This window comes from Passer domesticus, chromosome 15, assembly GCF_036417665.1.
Source record: "Passer domesticus isolate bPasDom1 chromosome 15, bPasDom1.hap1, whole genome shotgun sequence".
In the NCBI taxonomy this organism is placed as follows: Eukaryota; Metazoa; Chordata; class Aves; order Passeriformes; family Passeridae; genus Passer; species Passer domesticus.
This window is the reverse complement of record NC_087488.1, coordinates 8511427-8528321: the sequence shown is the minus strand read 5'-3', so window position 1 is coordinate 8528321 and position 16895 is coordinate 8511427. Positions and strand designations below refer to the sequence as shown.

General features: G+C 43.9%; 1 long non-coding RNA gene across 1 annotated transcript; it reads left to right on the top strand.

Moving 5' to 3' along the window:
* The first annotated feature begins 160 nt into the window (after positions 1-160).
* Positions 161-14142, top strand: LOC135281618 (uncharacterized). Its single transcript, XR_010348211.1, has 3 exons — positions 161-557; positions 4242-4430; positions 8786-14142. It is a non-coding gene; the product is annotated as an uncharacterized LOC135281618 (long non-coding RNA).
* The last annotated feature ends 2753 nt before the right edge of the window (positions 14143-16895 follow it).

The window sequence follows — 16895 nt, the reverse complement described above, 5'->3', positions numbered from 1 at the left end:
TCACTGACGTAGCTGGGCCCAGGGAACTCGTCGGTGCCCTTGCAGTGTGGTGGCATTTAATGTGTCCAGGAACTGTTGATGCTGGCAGGGTTTGCAAAGGGTGGGGGTGCTGGGGGTGCCACAGCAGGAACTAAGCAGGGAGAGGAGCAAAGCTCAATCCCACCCAGCCCTGCCTGTGACCTGCCCTGGGCTGGAGCCCATTGCTGGCTCTGCAGTGACAGTGACACACACGGTGTGCCAGCCAGGAGCTCCACAGCTGCAGCACCTGCACCAGCCCCAAGAAAGCACAAAGCAGGAAAGGGGAGCTCAGCAGAGCTCAGCAGAGCGTGTGGTTCCTCCCTGTGCTGGGGGAGCCGCAGGTGTGGCTGCTGCACACCCTCCTGCCGGGCCTGGCCAGCACGGGGCCTGCACACAGCGCGGCTGCCGGCCTTGCTCTGCTGCCCCTGCAAGCAGCCAGCTCTTCTTCTGTGGTCATGGCTGGGCTCAAATCTTCATCTTTCTTATGTTTGTAACTTTAAGAAACATTGGGGAAGCCACTGAACTTAGAGAAGTGCCAGGCAAGTGTGGAGTCAAAGCGGGCAGGCAGATGCCCAGCAGAGCTGTGGGCTGAGGGCACTCTGACCCAGGAGCACCCTGAGCTCTCTCCTCTGTCCCACTGTGTCCTGGAGCAGCCTCTCCAGAGTGTGCCAAAAATACCCACAGCAAACACCAGCGGGTACATGGATACTCATTTCTTCAGTGCCGTATTACCAAAATATTTCTGAACAAAACCCAGACAGGGTTGCCACAAGCATTTAGATTTGGCCTAATGCTGCCCCAGCACCACGGGAAGAGCATGGCTTGCTATGATAGCTTGCAGTTGGCCATGGGACTTAAGGCAGGCTGTTTTTCTCCAGTTCAGTGTTTTACAATTCCACATTAAGTACAGTGAATGCTAATGAGAGAGCCCTGGAGCTGCTGGGGTGGTCTGTAACAGGGGATGACAGGTCCCCAAGGAGAGGATCAGACTCCCTTCTAATGTGACAAGTGTGGCTGTGTGATTCTCTGCTCTCCTGACATGCTTCCCCTGCTGCCTTGTGAGGAAGGACAGCCTTTTATCTCAGAGGAGAGGCAGTGGGTTGGAAGAAGCTGATGATCAGCTTTGCTCTCACATGGAGGGGGATGAGTTGCAAATTACCTGCTGTCAGAGAAAGGCCGAAGCCAGAGCAGAATGCTGGGCAGGGTGCTGGGCTGGAAACAAGATGTGTGTTAAAAGGGGAATGGAATGCTTGAAGGGTACTGAGTGTTTTGAGGCAGAAAACATTTTGCAGAAGAGATGTCTGCATAAGTAACATCTTTATAAGCAGGGATATATGGAGATTAGAAATTGCTCCTAGAGCTGTGAGAAAATGAAGATTTACTGCTTTAAGTAAAAAGGGAAAAGGAGATTCCAGGCTGTGTCCTTACTTTGCAGGGAAAGCATTACTATGTGAGGTTTTGATGAATAGCTGTAAGGAAGGCTGAGTAGGCTCTGCTCACTGTCAAAGGCAGATTGAACCTGAGCTCACTCATGGCAGAGCAGGATCAACCTCTGCCTCTGAGAGAGAGCAGTGGGGTCACTCTGCCTGCCCCAGTGCTGCTGGGGTGCCCGGGGTGCCCTCCTGGCCCCAGGCAGCCCAGCCACTGGCCTGAGGCTGGGCAGGATTTGAGCACTGGGAATCCCCCAGTGGCCTGGGACTGGGAAACTGCTGTAGACACAGCCCAGGGGAGCACTGGAGTTCTTTGCTGGCAGGTGCAACAGGAGTCCCTGGAACACCAGACAGAGCAGGACAGTGTGGCACAGTCCCAGTGACTGCAGCCAGAGGGGAGAGCAGCCAGCAGACACCAAATCCATCTCCTGAGCCCAGAGCCAGCCCAGAGGGCACACGGCACCCAGGCACATCCTGCAGTAGTCACTCACTGCCTGTCACAAATGCATAAATTTTGGCTTTCCATCCAATTAGTACTCAAAGGTGTGAAGATTTTTCTGCATTTAGAAATTTCTAAGAAATTAATCTCTAAAGCAGTTGCTTTCAGTCTAATGCCTCCTGAGGGTTTGGAGGGGGTTATTTGTATGGATTTCTTTTTTTTTTTTTTTTTTTTTTTGGCTGACTGTTGTCAGGCTTACTCTGAATGCCAAGCTCCTGTTGCTTTACCTGTGCATAAGAGGATGTTGCAAATGCCAGAGACAGTTTTCCTTTCAGGAGCCCAGGGCTTCCCACCCAGTCAGTAATGGCAAACACCACCCTCATCATCATGGAACTCCCACATTCTGTACAGAGAGCACTGTGGATACATTAGTGATCAAACTAATGTCAGCTATGACAGAATAAAAGTCTTTGAAGATTAAGCAGGAAAAAAAAGTCTTTGAAATAGATATTGAAAAGTTATGCTGTCCTTTTACTTATCTAAAGCTTCCAACAGTGGTCTTGCAGAACAGAACTGACCAGAGATTTCTTTATCATGCATGAAATTATTTTATTTCATCCTGGTGCAGGAAAGTACATGAAAATCATGCAGAAAAGAGTAAAGTTTTAAGTCTGACAGGAAAAAAGGCAAATAGAATGATTAATGCTAAGCTCTCTTACCTGCTGACCATCCCAAACCTGATCTCTGTGTGGAGCCAAGAATTAAAAATACATCAAACTCCATTCAATTTGCAGGTATCAGAGAGGTACCAACTGGAAAATATTAACTCGTTCCTTCCTCTGATGCTGTTTGCAGAAGCCACACAGTGCACAGAGAGTCCCAACAGAAAATGGGATCTCATTTTACTGCAAGACAAAGTTGCACACCTCTTCTTCAGTCAATCAAGTTGTTAACAACATTAACAAAAATAAAAACTCAACAGATTTTTTTAAAATCAGAACAGCTTTTTAAGACACTGAAAATGAAAACATCTTCCTTGTGAGAGGGCAGGGGCTGTGTTCTCTGAGCCAAAGGTGTGAGTTCATCCACCTGAACTCACATCACACCTTTGCCACTCAAGGAGTGCCATCACAGGAACTTCATTTTATATTTTATACATAAAGTTATATTCACATTATATTTTCCTGGTGTAGCTGTAGGCTTCTGTCAGAACCAGCAGTTTGCATTCCCTCCCTCAGTTTGTCCTGCTCCACAGTCCTGTCCCCTCGCCTGTGCTGAAATCAATGACTGGGCTGGTCAAAGGGGACAGGCAGGTTATGGGATTTTGTGGGGATCTTTTTACTGAGATAGTTTCCTGTCAAATTTGGCCAACCACCTCTGCAAGATCCAGTGCAGGAGGGACAGCAGAAATGCAATGCCAAGAGTGGAGCTGGGAGCATTTCTGACAGCAGCTGTCATTAAACAGGTGTAACACCAGACTGCTCCTTATGGGGACTAAGGATGTTTGTTTATATAATCTGGAAGTCAGAAACAATTCTGAGAAAGAGAGTGAAAATTTGAGATAAGTAGGAAAAGGCATTTGAAATAGAAGAGAAATCCATTAATTGACTCTGATTTCAGGCAACAAATCTGATTTTCCTTTAGCTCATATCAAGCTAAATCTGTCTGCCTCACTCACATTGTTCTGAACTCTGTTAGGATTTGTTCAAAATCTCACAGCCCACCCAAAAACTCTGCTGGGCTTCATTAATTTTTGTGTTTGGGTGAGATCAAACACACATAACCTTGCAAAACTCAAAAGGCAGATCACGTGCAAAGGAATTACCAGATACTCTGCCTCCCCATGGTGCTTGTAGGTAAGCTTTTACACAGCTGTGTGTTTAACTATTCCCACCTTTGATGTTACCCGATCTCAGACGGCATTTCCCCTTTCCTTTACACTTCCTTTAAGCAAGTGTGGCATTTTTTAACTAGGAGCAGAAATCTCTTGGATTGTGAGAGCTGCTTTCCATTGTCAGCCAGAGAATAACAGATTCTAACTTCTAAACTTGCATTGTCTTTTAAACTAAAAACTGCCAAAATCTTCTGCTAATGGAGGCACGTTGCGACAGAGGCGGAAACATTTGCATACAAATTTGCTTCAGAATGATTTAAAAACTATGTTACTAGCAGCCTGAAGAAATAACTATTTAAAAAGCCTATCCAATATAATATTTCTATTATTGTTTGCTATTTGTACAATAACACTGATGTCCCTGGTATTTAACAGGGACATTCATCACTTTACACATTAACTGATTAATCCTTGAAAAATCCCTGTTTGGAAGACAAGTATTGTAATCTTTCCTCTGCAGATGAGGATGTTTCAGTGCCACATCTCTGCATCTTACCCTGGAGCAAAATGGAAGAGGCAAGAGCAGGCTGGCAAAGAGACACCTGGTGCTTGGGGCCAGCTCTGGCCATGCCAGAAGGGTTTCCCCAAGAGGAGGACAGCCTCAACTTATGGAGCAACAGTGAGGGAGTAAAAGCTGCATAGTGCTGAGGTTAGTGCCAAGAAGAAAGGTGGCAGGGAGCTGTGTTTTGTAGTTCTGTGTTCCCCTTGGAATGCCTTTTGCAGCTGCAGTGTGCCTGAAGCTCTGGGCTTTGTGGTTTTCAAAACCCTCACCCTAGGCTTAACCCAAACCCTCGTTGAGTGAGTAAAAGGTTCATTTGACTAATTCTGGTTCAAAGGAGAATCATGTGGAGAAAGCTGTGTTTTGCAGTTCTGTGTTCCCCTTGGGATGCCTTTTGCAGCTGCAGTGTGCTTGGGGTGCTGGGCTTTGTGGGTTTTGGAGCCCACACCCTAGGTGATTGAGTAAAATTTGCCTAGCTGCGTGGCTGGTTCCAAGGAGAAAGATTGGTAGGGAGCCACGTTGTGGCAGTTTTGCGTTCCCCTTTTCCTGCCTTATGGAGCTGCAATGTGCTTGTGTTTCTGGAAGAATGCTTACATTCCTGGTCTGCTGCCCGTTTCCATGGATGGGCCTTCCTGCCTCTCTGTTTATCCATGGATATGAAGCAATCCGTCCCAAACTAGAGCAGACTTTGTGCCTGTGTGTTGTTTTGCTTGTGTGCACTGTATGCTGTGACACCATGTAACATGACTGCTCCAGACATAAGGAATTACCCAGCCCCTGGACCTGCAGCCTTAGAGAGTCCAGGAATGGGCACCATGGATGCAGACCTGAGCATTGCATACCCAGCTTGAGCTATGGACACAGTGTTCACCTTCACTTAGGGAACTATCACCTGCACTGGTGTGAAATATCTTCCATGTGATCCTTGATTCAGTGCAAGGCTCAGACCAGCCTCCAGCAGACACTCAGTGTCACAGCTATTTTGCTTGTTACCCGAAACCTCTGGGGACTGGCCTCACTCCACCTGGGCTCCCAGGACTGATCCCACTGCTGCTGCACAGGAACCTCACTTCAGGGCAGAACAAGAAACAAATATTTGTTTATTTTCAGGCCTTAAGGAGGTGCCTCCTTCCTAGAACTGCTGCCTTGGCTATTAAAACAACACAAAATGGTTTCTCATTTTCATATAGACACATCTTGAATTTCCCAGCTGTCATCTGACAGATAGGAGCATTGGGAGAGAAAAAAACAAACAAGCATATTGTATAAACAACCCTGGGGAATAAATTTTGTAGAGTCTGAACATCAATGATGTGCAATTCTTTGTTTGCTGAAGTGAGCAAGTACACAGGGAGAACTGCACATAACAATTATATTAAAACACTGCACAGGGCTTGAGCTTTAAATATCTCAGAGGAAGAAAACATAAAAGCAAAGATATTTTCAGCTGTTTCTTTAAGAGGAGAGGTGAAGGTTGTACACAGGGTGTGAACTACCTTGGGTAATCTGAGAACTGCAGCCATCCCTGGGCTGTGACTTTGGACCTCAGCTAGAAACCCTGCAGAAATCAAACACAAACCAGCATTTCTGATGAAAAAGCTAAAAAGGAAGAAACTAATGACTTTTATTCCACCCAGCATTTCTATTAAAAATCAGTGGGTTTTGTGACATAACGAAGAGGACACACACTCTCAATGGCTCCCACTGCAGGTGCCACAAGGTTTGCTTGTGAAGGAGAGCTCACATTTTGGGGATGTCTTTGGAGGGGCTAAAGCTCTACAGTGACATCTCCTAAAACAATGCTTCCCCTGGAAAGATCTGTAAAGTCCAGAGCAATACAGGGCCTCGGATGCATCTGTCTTCTCTTTGAGACAGAAAAGCCTTTATAAAAACAGATCTCAAAACCTGATTATTTGTCTTTGAGAAAAATGTCTTATCTGCAACCACACCCAATTTCTCACCAGCATCCCCCACTCTCAAATTTCTTCAAATCATTTGACAGATGTACTCCTTAAGCTTTATTTTGAATAATTTGCTGACACAAAAGTCTCCAGTAATTCCAAAGATCTCAGTTCACTCTGCCACAAACCCTTTTCCCAGCCACTCAGCCCTAAGTGTGAGTTTAAGAGCAAAGAATAAAGAGCACAAGGAAAGTAACCAAGAAAGCTTTAAGTAGCAGAAAAGTGCCAATAATTTCTTTAGTATAAATAACATTTTCCAAACACACCTATCAATAACAATTCACAGCATCAAAGGAAGAGAAAATACCTTATAATGGCACCAGAGTGATTACAGAAATGGTTCACTCCTACAAGAGTGACAGAGATGTGACATTAACCCTTCCAGCAGAGAAACCTCCCCTGAGCTGCAAAGACAGTGCCATGCATGTCAGGAAAATCTGTCACATAAGAGGCCAGCACTGCCCTTCAGCGTGCCCAGCCAGATCTGGAAAATCTGTTGTAGCTACAGCTTGCCTCCAGCCTTTTGCTTCCAGCAATTATTGATCTCAGGTCTCACTGATCCCTGTGGCAGAACAAAACACTCAAAGTAAATGAACAAAATTAATGAGCAAAATTAAAAACCAGGAAAAAAAAAAGCAGAAACCTGTTTATTCAAATAATATAAATACTTAAATTCCATTAAGCCTGTTTTAATCCACATGTGGAAGATATGAAGTATTCTGCACTGCTTACACCAATGAAACCCTTGGTGGCAGACAGAAGTGGCATACATTTATTAACTCAAAAGAATAGACCACTATTTTTCAGACAAATTGAGGCAGTAAGGACTAAAGAGCAATCTGATCTATTTAAAGATCAGCCTGGGAGTTCTTACAACTACAAACAGAAATAGGATTTTGCTGTAAGCATGCTACAAATGTAGAGCCACAGCAGACAGGGAGACAGTCTTCCAGCATTTATAAAGACATCAAAGCAAGGAGGACAGAAATGAGCTTTAGTTCTCAAAAAATATTTGAAGTTATTAGGGAAAACTTGCGAAGTTTCACAAACATTCTAAAGGTTTGGGATCTTCCCACTGGCTGTTAACAAAAGCAGTGCTTTACCTACACTAAAGTTAAAGAGTGTACTTCCTAAATGGAGTGGGAGTTGTGTTTCCTTGACAGACACCTGATACCAAGAAACCATGAAGGCAAAGAAATTCACAGGAAAGGCTAGAACAAGGTGTATTTCCAAACATCTTGGCAGTAATGCAAGCAGATAAAGGCTGTCAAAAATCACCCCTTCATGACAGGGTAATGAGGGGCAGATGCAGCAAATCTGTTTCAGCCTTCACCAAGATTTTCCTTCCTCTCTCTGTTCTTTGTCTTTAAGTGTTTTCAAAGTTATTTTAACAAAACGTCTGTTGCATTAATAAAACAGCACAATGGAGGCATGGGCTGAAATACTTCCAAAATTTCAACAGTTCAGGAAAGAATACTTTCCCAGTGGTTTGCAATGCACAGAGTTTATACCTACTGGTACAAGAGGACATTGTACTGCTGCTCAGAATTTGACAGCCAAGGACACAATTCCAGCTGTGTCTCAGAAGGGTACAATTTTGTCCTACCATTGAGGACAATTTTGTCCTACCATTGATTTATCACCACTCCCACGGGCTGGTAGTGCTGGTAGATCAATGGTAGGACAAAACCTGTCCCCATGAGGGACAGCTGAAGGTGCTGGTGACTGGAACCCATGGTGTGGTGTGACCCAGGCAGAGTGGCCATGGTGCTGGACAGGAGCTGTGCTGAGGGAGCCCAGCAGCTCCAGAGCAGCTGGGAGCCGCTCCTGACTCACCGCTGGCTGTGCCCACGGGCGCCGGCGCTGCCTGCAGCCTCCTCCTGCTCCTCCTTCCCTGCTGGGACAGCAGCCAGCAGGCTTCCAACTCGGTTCACTTGGCACGAGTCACCCCTGGTGACACAGCCCCTCCTGGCTCTGTGTGTGTGGCATCCCCCATCGCGCGGTGTCACTCCTTGGCTGATGCCGCTGGGCACCTGCGCCTCGGCAGGGACAGCAAATGCAGCACAAATCTCCCACTCAAGCTTAGATAAGGCTGTGCTCCTAAAAAGAAAAAGTGGTGTTATAACACTGACAAGCTGTAGTGTATTTCTGGGGGAAGAACCAGTGTTGAAGCCATCCTGGGCTGTGGGAGCAGAGCTGAGGAGTTTGCCTGCAGCATCACCTCAGCACTCTCTGCCCAGCCAAACCCTGCATCCAGCTGGGGAAAAATCACAAGTGAAGGCTAGGATGGTGTAATATCTAAGTGGAGGCACAGGAACACTATCAGTATAACTTATTTAATACTAATGTTAAGTTACAGTCAGAAGCTTTGAAGAAAAAAAGGGCTGTGCTGTTAAAGAGCTGTGATAGAAAAAACCCACAATTTTGTCCTCATATGATCTTCTATACTAAGAAGTTGAATATGAAGTAAAATCCATAAAATGAAACCAGCAGCAAGTTGTTATGTGTTCCTTACATTTGTGTTTTTCCATGTTAACCTTTCAGCCACTGTGAATTGTATAGCTGAGCTCTCTGCATGGCAGCTGCTCTAGAAACTTTGACAAAAACCTACACGTGCAATCAGTGGCCAAGTCACAGGGGCTCCAACAGACGTGAGCATGGAGTCACACAAGTAAGGATGAAGGAATGTGAGAAGACCAAAGTGATCCAGACTGTAGGCTGAGTAGATTTCTGTCAAGAGCTACATGTAAGATAACTTCAAACCTGGAAATCAAGAGTGTAGGGCTTTATTTATATTTTTACAGAAGTTAACGAACCTTTCCAAAATACCCCAGATGTTTTAGTTTGAGTTCACTTTGAATTTTGGACCAGACATGCAGATTTTTTGCTTCTTTCCCCAAAAATATTTCCACAAACTTATCTACACTGTTCTCCTTAGGAGAACAAGGGTTGGAGAGTGTTACTGAGCCACTCTGCATATCATGGATAAATCTTAAATGCCACAGGCTGCATCTCACTGTGGTGCTGCATCTGCATTTAAGACATGACTGAACTATCTGTACATCTCAACCTTTGCTGTAACAATTTTCTTTGAACAACTGAATCAAGAATCCATGAGTCACTTAGGCATTTTTATCAGCCTGTAAGCATCAGCAGCACATCTCAGAGTTTGCCCTTTACACTTGACTGGGACAAGAGGGACATGCACAGGTATCCAGAGCTTTGCTGTGCCAGCACAACTAAATTTTCAAAAGAGAAGTGACTTTGCACAGCCCATGAAAACACTTATTCCATAGCATCAGTATCCCTTACCATAATCCTGGTGTTAATCCAGGAGTAGACCTTGAGCACAAAGGACAAAAAAACCCAAGTGCTGAAGAAGTGGTGCATCCAGAGAGATCTGCTGTGCCAGTGAAGTACCCTCTGCACTCCAGGGAACCCAAGCAAGCTTCAGCCATCATCATTGCTGCTGCTCACAAAAGCCAAGGAAGGAATATCCCCACACACAGCTGGATTTTGTCAGTCACACAAACACTTCTGTGGATCTCTATAGTGCTTTAGCATAAGAACAGAGAGATCTCCTTGCCAGCACTTCAGATTATTTTTTCCATGGTGAACTTCTACTGTGTTTTGCACATTACATCACTCTCTTAGACTCTTCAGCTGCTCTCAAAACCTGCTCAAGTTCCTGGTTCTGGCTTTCATTTTCACTTGGTGAAGTGTAATCTAGAAAGCCCTACTTAACTTCTCCCACTTGTGCATCTGAATGTGAAGAGAATGCCCAGGCAGAAGCAGAGCTGGAGGAGGAGCAGGTTTCTAGAGTACAGTAAAGCTCCACAGCGTTACTTTGGTGCAAGCTATTATGTGATTTCAATACAGATTCCCTGCTCTTAGGAAAGCCAGTGCTTGCTGAGACTGAGCTGACAACAGCTCCCTTCCCAAGCAAATGGCTTCAGTAGCCCCTGGCAGAGCAGATCCATCTGCCACTCCCTGCTCAGCCCACAGCTCCAGTCAGCACAGTCCAGGAGCACGATCATATTTATTTTTTACAGCTGAGAACTTTGACAAACAGCAGCAGGCAGCAAAGGCCAGTCTATTTATATTTCTTACAGTATATATTCTAAAGAATGGCAGTCACCATTATGGAAGCTATCAAAAAGCTAGCTCTGACCTTAAATAAGCGTGCTCCTATGTCAGGCAGTCCCAGGAAGGAGAATTTATGCGGCAGATGCTGCATTCAGAGAAGGAAGTAGAGTTGGATTGCTCTTGCCAGAGATGCAGCCCAGGATGCAGCTGCCAAAATTTGGCTTAATTCTTTGTGTTCCTTTAGGACAGGAATTTAACCAAGATTTTACCCTCCACCTCTGGGTTGGACTGGCTTCTGCTCTGTTCCACAGGACATCTAAACCCAGCACGTGAACTCACAAGGCCCCCAGAGTGCAGGGGACAAACTGAGTCACACGTGTTTGCATTAACACTGTATGAGAATCTTAGCAGAATACAATTAATTCTGGGAATTTATAGACAAGAAAAACTGCTGGAGGAGCAATTCTGCAGCAGGTTGGATACCTTTTGCATATGCTTTCCTTGATGAAAATCCTGCATAATAACAGAAAATCTTTCATATCTCCTTTGACATTTCAGAAGATGGGACCATTAAGTATTAATTTTCCTTGACAAAGTACACCTTTCTTTTGCAAAAATGAAATCCCAGTCAGAGCACAATGTTCTCTTGTTTACATCTCTCCCTGCTTTAATAGTGCTTTGCAATATATGCTTATTTATTTTTATGAAGTCAGCTAAAAATTATATTGCTCAAATTTATTTTATGTATTAATTTGGAAAAAAAATCAATAAATTATTTGGCCCTCCCTTCAGCTTTATTACATTTGTTATCATTTATTAAATGGACTTATTTTAAGTTCATTTGCAAGCAAAATAGTGCTAACTGAAGACCCATTCATCATTTTCTTCAAAAGAAAATATTAATGAATGCCACCTAATTACAAGAGAAGGAATTTAGAAAAAAAAAAAGGGGAAAAAAGGAAAAAGAAGAATATACACTTTTTACAAAGAGTTAAGTGGAAACAAGGATACTTTTTCCGCCTGCTCCTCATCCTGCCTGTGACCCCTTCAGGCTGCAGCCACGCTCCCACAAACCATCAATATCCTCCCTGATATTTGACTTGTCCTGAGGGAAGCAGCGTTTTCCATGTCACAGAATCACAGATCACAGAATGGGTTGGGTTGAAAGGGACCTTAAAGATCACCTTGTTCCAAGCCCCTGCCTTGGGCAGGGACTCCTTGTACGAGACCAGGCTGCTCAGAGCCCCATCAAACCTGGCCTTGCACACTCCCAGGAATGTACAGCTGGTTTCAGATTTTTGGTCTAGAAAGGATTGCTTGGGAGGAGAGGGAATCAAGGAAAAAGGAGTATTTTCCTTCATTTTGCACAGAGCCAGTAGAAACAAGAAAAATTAGAAAATGGCAAAGACAGAAGAAGCATCAGTTGCAGGAGGAAGGAGTGTAAGGGGAAAGAGGAAATGTTTTCAAAGCATTTTCCTCCTAGTTTGATTAACTTAAAAGCAATTTAAAGTAAAAGTTGCCTCTATGCAGAGCAGTGGCCCAGCAGCACCTCCTTCACATCACTTCCCATTCAGCATGGGGGGAATCTCTCCCTCCCTGCTCCTTGCCAGCCACCACTTCACTTTTTTTTGTCTGCCCTCACCACTTCTGCTGTCTCTCCTCCTGTCTTTGTCTCTTTGTGAAGCGTCCTGGAACCCGGCCCAGCTTGTTCAAGCTCCCAACACATCTTGAATTTTAATTCACTCTCATTTGAAGTCATCTATCTCTGTTTTAAACCTAGACACAAAGAGAATGAGCCAATTTATTATTACTTAAACCCAAAACAAATCTGCAGAGAAAGCCTGGTTTACTCTCAGCACATCACAGCGTGTCCAGCTGGGTGCTAATACTGACTTGAAGCTAACTGACCTGGGGGCACAAAATGCTGCACAGGGACAGCCTGCTTTGGAAAGGTGCCCTGCACCCAGGGCAGTGTGAAAGCACATCAGTTAAGAGGAAAGATGACAACAGACGGTGTAAAAGCAGCACAACCTGTTCTCAGAGCACATTACAGCCTTATCTGGACTCCAAGGCTGCCTGGCAGGTGAACTTTCCTGCCAGCCAATGTTGCATTTCATTCTAATTGGCATTTAAGACATTGCAATGAAACCCCTTTACTCTATACTTCATAAAGAACAAGGAAAACAGAACTAATTTTTGTCAGTGAAAGGAAAATTTACAACAATAATAAATGAGGCAGGGGAAAATGGGATTCTCTGTTAAACATAGTGATAGTTCACAAATACTTTCCATTAAATAAAAAGACATTAGAGTACGGAAAAACAAGTAAAGAATTCCAAATAAACACAAGAGGGAAAAGTAAAAGATGCAACAAATATTTGCCAGTGGTCACCCTGGAACTGCACATTAGCACAAATCACAGAACCATAGAATCACTGAGGTTGGAAAAGACCTCCAAGATCCTTGAGTCCAGCCTTTGATGAAACACCACCACATCAACCAAACTGTAGCACTGAATGCCACGTGGAGCCATTCCTTGAGCACTTCCAGGGATGGTGACCCCATTGCCTCCCTGGGCAGCCCATTCCAGTGCCTGGCCACCCTTTCCAGTGGAGGATCTCTCTCCTTTCTGCCTCCTGCCTGTTCTGTGTGCTGCCCAGCACCTGTTTGTAAATTATATATAGTGGGCACTGATTTAAACAGAGGTAATATATAAAAGCAGTTTAAATCAACAATATCAATATTATTTTAGTGTGTTAGGTTTTAATTCTTGTCATAATTCATTGATGAATCATCTTAATGGATGAGAAAGCAATTCCTTTCCCATTTTTCTGCAATCCAGCAATCTTTACCCATTGCAACACTCTGTCATCAATACAGAAACTGCAACTGCTTCAACTGCTTTCATATTCCCTTCCACGGGAATGCATTTGTAGGGATACTAACAAAATAGTGGATTATTTGTTGCATTTCTTTGATCTATAAATAGGACTTCTCGGTAGAGGATATTTTTACTGCATTTGGAGCAATCTCGACACACTCATTCTAAAGTGTAACCAAGTAATTTTCATCTCATTTTGAAGCTCTGTGCCTGCAAGAAGTAACTATATACCAGAGTTAGAAAAGTCAAATGAGAAACCTGGAGGTCCAAGTGAGGCAGAATTTGGGAACAGGACTCAAAGCTGCTTTGCTCGTCTCCTTTTTATTTACAGCTCAGACTAAAATCTCTTTCCCTTGTGTCTTTTCTGGTGGCCTGCGAGAAATGAGTTCAAAGTGGCAAAATATCTACTCAAAGCTGTTTAGTTCAAAGCCATCATGAGGTGGGGGCAGTGGTTGGAGAGCCTTGCCCTGGGGCAGGATCATCCCTGGCGAGTGCAGAGGTAAAATGTTTCTGTATTCTGCTCCTGCTGCTCCTGCTGCCTTCTTCAGGCTGGAGCCCTTCAGCTTCAGATGATCTCATTCACACTTCTTCTATATAAAGAAACCTTGTGTCACCAGCACATATTATGGTTTTTTTCTAGATTTGCAAGTCTTATTCATAACTTGTCACTTCTATCCCTGGAAAACTCATTTGTTTGGACAATTTTGTATTGAAAACTGCCTAAAGGTTGTAATTCTCAAAATAATTCCAAAATGGCAGGTGTGCACAGTGGAACACATCACCCTGGCACTTTGCCATCAACCCAAAGCACAACCATGACCAAGGCACACACATGCCAGCTTTTAAAATAAGGCTACACCATAAGACACCATTTAGTTTAGCTAAAAAAAAAGGGAAAAAAAAAAAAAAGGGGAAAAAAAAAAACCATCAAAAACCTGTATAGCATTCAGAGGACAAGAGACCAGCTCCTACATGTATTGGGTATTTATAGTTAGAGCATTTGGGAATGCAAATTGAAATGAATCAATGCCAGCAGGGATGCCTAAAAGAAATAAGTGAGAATTACAGCAATTAAGAATGTTGTCTCAAAGGAAATTAGTAGAGTCCATTAGTTACAATGCCTTAAAGGAAAATGTACCAAAATAAGAAAGAAAGAAATTAAAATATCAAGAAATTAACAGAAAAAAATTGGGGTGTAGAAAAGATAATGAGCACAGTAGGTATTTGCCACCCTTCTTTTGTTAATAAGGCAATGAAACAAAGAAATGGTGATGGGAACTGAACCACCAGGAACAACAGAGCAATATATTCTGCCACAAGATCAATGGCCAGCTCGCTCAAGGCTTTGCTGATCTAAGTCCAATTTGTCATCAAATTCTGTTGAAACTGGTTCCATGGAGAAGAGTGCAAAAAGAAAATGCCAGGCTAATAGGTACAGCAAAAGTTGTATTTATAGTACAACACTGCTGGAGTGTCAACGGGCTCTGAGGAGAAAAATATATGTTTTATACTCTGTGGATAAGTGGATTTCACTGTGCTGGGACCCTGTGCACACTGGCAGACCAGCAGCTCTCATTTCACCTGCTGAGGTGAAAATAGAACTGGGTTAGCCCAACCTATCCCAGGTGAGGGTTGTTGCAAATCCTGCCAAACCTTCTGAATTCCACACTCACTGTTCAGAGATGGCCCCTGATGGCCTCAGTTTAGTTTTGATACATGACAGAAGTGACATTTTGCAAAACTTTGACATTCCAGCCTGAATGTCAAAATGCTGGAAACAACGAGTCTCAATGCAGTACATCTGCCAGCACTAAAGTGAAACACCAATGGCCTGTTTGAGTCTGTATGGAACCTTGGATAAACAACACTCCACTGTCTGCTGCTTGTGGACTTCCAGTTCTCATTCTGATTGTGTACCTCAGACACCACAGAAAGGAACTGAAACACATAAACCCAAACAACAAGATTTGAATGGAAAGACAAGAACTGCTTGCAAAACATAACCATTGATGCTCGTTGCTGATGGCATCATGTCATCATGCTGGTTTCCAGGTTCATGGAGAGTATTTGTGCAGCTCTGGAAAGGTGTTCCCAATTCTCTGAGTTGCAATGGTTTGCCTCTCCTCCTTCAGGCTCAGCCAGATGGATCCTGATGATCTGGCTGGAGCCAATCACTGCTGCTTGAGTGGGTTCTAGCAGGGAGAGGTTCAGATGTGGAGACTAGAGAAACTCGTGATAAAAGGGAAAGAACCATCTCCATGCCAGACTCCCAGTTAGGATAAACTGGCTTGGCATGTTTATTCTCCTGAGGAGCTGAGCCTGTATCTTTTCTGCCTACTTTCTGTCTGCACTGTAAAATGTCTTTTCAAATAAATGAAGTTTAGTGACATTTGAGGCATTCAATTATTTCTCTAAGTGCAAATTCTGCATTCCTTCATCTGTTAGCTCCATATATTTAGTATGGATTGAACAGCACCTGCTGACTGGATGAATCATTTGCATCCAAGCCAGAAAATGGGAGCTAAAGGACCTCCAGTGCTGCTGTTGAAATTGATGCTACTGATGCTGCCAATTCAACTCCTGTTGCTGGTACTAATCAACACCTCTTTAAAATGATTACAGCATTCAGATAGGGCCATAAAAGTACCAGGTGGGATATATTTTGTACTGCTTCCTGGTTTTTCTACACTCTTCCCTATGGGAAAGGATTTATTGGTCCCATCAATCCCTCTTACAGTCTTTAGCATGGGAAGTCATTTAATGTCTCATATATTTCCTCAATTACACAATCATTATAACCAGTTTGGCACAAAATACTGTTTTCATCAAACCCAGTATTTAAGGCAAAAAGTAGCATTTGTTAATTTAGCTGCAGATTAATGTAAATTTATATGCATGGATGAAAAGAAGATATTCATTGTTTATTTAAAAGTCTTCTAAACTACATGTACATGAGAACTTTATTTAAAAACACACAACTTTGTTCTCCAACAAAAGCTGGCACAGTGAATACAAGTCAGTAAATCTGAACCTGCTGAATCCAGCTCCACTGCATGTCAGGGAGCTTGATGAAAGATTTTTTTTTTTTTTAAAGTAGAGCTCATGTGAACGAAAGAATGGCTCAGAACAAGAGAGTCCCTTGAGCCTAGGGCATTTTCCAATCCTTTTTACAGCCCCATCAGAAATACCTCAAATGTCTCTGGTATCCCCTAACACAGCCCCTGGGGCTCACAAGACCATGGGGGGTTTTCCCTGTTGCCATCAGTCTGGTGACAGTCACTGATGGGAGCCTGGTGCTGCTCTCCTCGTGGGCAGCTGGCCTTACAAAAGCCTGGCTGGCAGCAGGGCTAAGGGCTGCAAAAGCTTTGCACCCCTGCTGTGGGAGGCAGGGAGAAACTGCAGCCATGGGATGGGGTCAGACCTCTGGAGGGTCACCCTGACACTGCCCAGTGCCACCTCAGTCCCAGCACACACTGCTTGTGCTGCTGGGGCACTGGAATTGCTGCTGAGCCATAGGACCATGCTCAGAAAAAAGCAAATATACGTCCTTCTGCTGGAGGTTATTTGCCAGAGTCAGACAGGAAAGAGGAAAGAAAAACTGACCAAATAATCCAGCAAAGTGATTACACACAAAGCCATTGCCAGTTCCCTGATGCAGACTTCAGGGAACTTCAGTACATTTGGAAA